The sequence below is a fragment of the Pteropus vampyrus genome, unplaced genomic scaffold (assembly GCF_000151845.1).
Source record: "Pteropus vampyrus isolate Shadow unplaced genomic scaffold, Pvam_2.0 Scaffold302, whole genome shotgun sequence".
Taxonomy (NCBI): Eukaryota; Metazoa; Chordata; class Mammalia; order Chiroptera; family Pteropodidae; genus Pteropus; species Pteropus vampyrus.
In genome coordinates, this window is record NW_011889083.1 from 3,531,195 (window position 1) to 3,535,192 (window position 3,998).

The 3,998-nt window shown below is 32.7% G+C and overlaps 1 pseudogene; it reads right to left on the reverse strand.

The window, feature by feature from the left end:
- Positions 1-1,877: 1,877 nt before the first annotated feature.
- LOC105303214 lies at positions 1,878-2,398 on the reverse strand (annotated as a pseudogene).
- Between the last annotated feature and the right edge of the window lie 1,600 nt (positions 2,399-3,998).

The following is a 3,998-nucleotide window of genomic DNA, read 5'->3' on the forward strand; positions in this document are numbered from 1 at the left end:
CACTTCATAAGTTATATAATTAACTAATCACTATATTGTATACCTGAAACTAATATAATATTGAAAGTCAACTGTAATTAAATTTTTTTAATTATAAAAAATATAATTTAAAAACTGCCTGATATGTTAGACCAATACTATTTAATAAAAAATTAAAAATACATACATATGTACATACATACATACCACCAGGACAAGAGAGCCTGTGTTTGAGAATATAGGATTAAATTCTCAACAAGTGTAACAAAAAGTACTTGTGAGGTTTGGGGGACCCACATGATGTATGTGATACAGTTGCAGTTCTTCCATTATCTTTGGGCTTTAGTCTAAGTTAAATTTATACTTTAAATTTTTTTAATTTAAAGTATAAAAAGCAGTTTATTTTATAATTAACAGAGTTCTCTTGATTGTTGTCTAATTTGAGTTCTGTCCATTTTAGCTGACATTTGTGGGCTCACTCTGTCAAGACTTTCAGAACCTGAAACATAATCCTGCCTCCTCCAACATTGTGATGAAGTTATTAAGAATAATCCAGTGGGTTCCAAACACAGACTTTGGTTCCTAGTTGAACCACAGCTAAATCTGTAATCTTGGAGAACTCATTTTACTTTCAGCCCGTTTGGTTATCCATAAAATGGGGATATTAGACTCCTTCCATGTTAGTTGTTTACATAGTGTTATGTAGATCCTTAGGTCTATAGAAATGCCTCAGTCACCATTAGTGTATAGCAGAGTGGGTTAGGAAGTGAGATGAAGAAGATGAGATTCCTTGCAGCTCATTCTATGGTATAGACAGCAGAAATCTGATTATTCATAGAAATTGGCAGCTTAGATGACAGTATTTATAAGTAATCTCTAAGCATCATGTTAGTTTTTGCCAATATTATCAATTAAAGAAACCAAATTTTAAAAATAGGCATGTGAAGTCATTATAAAAATTGGCAATCTCTCTAATTCCTGAACTATTATTTTTGTCATGGTAGGTTAATCAGTATTCCTCTAGCCTGAATATGGCTGCAAATAAAGAAAAAATAAACTTAAAGTCTGTAAACTATTTAGAAAATGTTGAATAATTAAGAACTAGCTACTTCTTTTTTTGGATAAATGGTCAATTCCAAGCCTAGATCATGAAAAAGAAAAAATGAATCCGTAGCATCTTGTGATATCAAAGAGTAAAAATGTGCTCAAAAGGATGGGGGCATGGCAAAGGGCCAAGGAGCCAACCTAGGCCAAAGGGCTAAAACTAGAAAACTATGAGAAACAAAATAAATAACAGTAGTATTGAATTAGCATCCATAGACTAAAATGAATACCCATGAGCCCTTGTTCTCATAAATAAATAATTGAATACATAAATGGGGGAGATGGCACAACTCCTCCTACAGAAGAATTGTAATCAGTAAATTTAGAAGAAATGAGGAAAATTGCCATTAGGACACCACAGTAATAATTGTTGCAGGCAAGATCTACCAATAGATGTTAAAATTACTTAATTAAAGTTTAAGGATAAACAGGATATTTTCATAGTATGAATACATTGTTCCCCAAGAATTTAGTAATTACAGGGGGAAAGAATAGTAAGTTTACAGTGGAGAAACCTGGCAGACTACACCTTCACCAAGTGACCATCTTATATTAGAACACAGAATATTGTACTGAGCTCGACTATTTTTCTGCTTTATAATTATATTCGACACATTTTTTAATTAAATTCTTCATAGTATCATTTTAGAACTTAGCAAATATAGCTATAGAATTAGCCTTAAAAATTAAGAGGAAACAGGTTTAAATAAAATATAAGAACAATACTAATCCACATCATAAAATTATAATAATTATTTGTATAAACCCTAAAATGTTTTAATATTTTTGTCATTTCACAAAACATCTTTTGTTAATATTCTACAAAAGATAAATTCAATAATATCTCAATATTTTCTTCCTGTGAAAATTGTTTATATATCTTTTTGATTTTCATAATATTTGTTATTTTAGAAAGATTTTTCAGAGAAATTTGATATAACCTTCTACCTGAAATATTAGGTCATGATTTTGTTTTTCTCTATCTTCGACATAAACAATTAGAATTAAAGTGTCACTTGCTGAGATATCAAGTTTTTCATAGCTTCTGAAATATTATTTGGGGAAAGGCTGAAAATCATTTCAGCAGGTAAAGTTAATGTCTTCAATTTTTCCCAGTTTGTGGAGGTAAATCACTTTGTTTTCTGCCATAAGCATCTGAAATAGATCGACAGTCCCTGTAGATTTTATTAATTATCCATCAATGGCACCTTCCATGGCCTTTTTTTTCAAGTCTTCAACATTGTTTTACATCTTTAAATAACAGAAGGGTCACCCTGCATTAGAAAAATAGGTCTAGCTGATATGCTAACTGCATTTCATAGATAAGTAGCATTTGCCACATCCATCTCCTAAAATCTCCTAAAATCATAAAAATTAAAACACTATCCTAAATAATCTGGATCACTTTCTATGAACAGAAAGATAGAGATAGAGTTAACATTGAAAGAATTAGTCAATAATCCTAATAAATACATAATATGCAGAAAATTTGTCTTTGGAAAATAATCAATTTAGATTAGCTCACATAAGCAATGAATTCAAGATATGTTAGAAGAGTAAAAGCAAAAAATAAAACCATAAAATATTTGAAGAAAACAGGTTTGTCTTAAACAGTTGTTTGGGTCAGGAAGGGCTTTTCAGGTAATAGTATTTATAAAGAAAAAAAAAGAATTGCATAAAAATTAATTACTGCTTCATATAAAAATACCATAAGAATTATAAGTCAAATGTGAAACTGGGAAAAATGTTTGCAATAAATGTAACAGTAAAGAGAAATTACTAAAAACAAAAAACAAAAAACCTATGTAAAGTCATCCATTCACCCATCCATTCATTCATTCATTCGTTCATTCAACAAATATTTATTGAGCAACTCTAAGCCAGGCTAGAATACAGCAGCAAACGAACCAGATTATTCCCTACATGAAGCTTACATTCAAGTGGGACAGGTTGGGGTGGAACATAAGCAATAAGCCAATAATTAGACAATATGTAAGGTCATGGTAGTACTGTAGAGAAAGAGAATGCTGGCTACCAAAGAAGCAAGTGTAGAGCAGGGACAATGTTATTTTGTGCCAGATAGTCTGAGCAGAGGAACATGAAGGAGAAATCTGGGGAGACATCTGCGAAAGGAGCTTCCTTATAGCAGGAGCAAGAAGGAGACAGGGTAAAGGTCTGAGTTGGAAATTGCTTAGCATACCCAAGACTTGTGAGGACGGGGCCCAGTGTCAGAGCTGAGTGAGCAAGGGAGAGAGAAATGTTGGTGGCTTAGGGTGGCAAAGTAGATCATGTAGGGCTTCGTAGACCATTACAAGGACTTTAGTTTTTATTTTGAATAAAGCCTTTAGAGGGTTTTGAATAGAAAAATTATTTTCGTTTGTTCCAAAAATATTTATTTAATGATGACTGTGCTAGGTACTGGTCTTAACTTACAGGCTTACCTCCTAGTAAAAGAGGTATGTAAGAAACAAATAAATGAGTCAAATATATAGACTACTGGATGGTAACAAGTGATGTGGAGAAAGTAAAGCAGGCTGGGTTAGGTGCTGGCCAGGGAAATCTTCACAGAGAAGAGACAGCAGGCTCAGACCTTGGCTTTGGAAGGTCATTCTGCCTCTATGTAAAGAATCTCTTGGGTATGAGGGGCAAGCGCTGTGGTGGAAGGTGTTAAGAGATGATTGTAATATTCAGGCAAGAGGAGCTGTGTCCTGAATTAGGGTAAGAGGAGGAAGTGTGAGATTTTTCTGTTTCTCAGGTATAGCCAACAGAATGTTAGAACTTGTTAATTTTGAAGTGCCAATTTAAACATCCACAAGGAGATAAAAGCAGAAAAGCAGGCAATAAAATATAAGTTTTTAATGTGATTGAGAAACCAGATAATAGTAACCTGTTTACTGAGGAAACTTAGAGACATC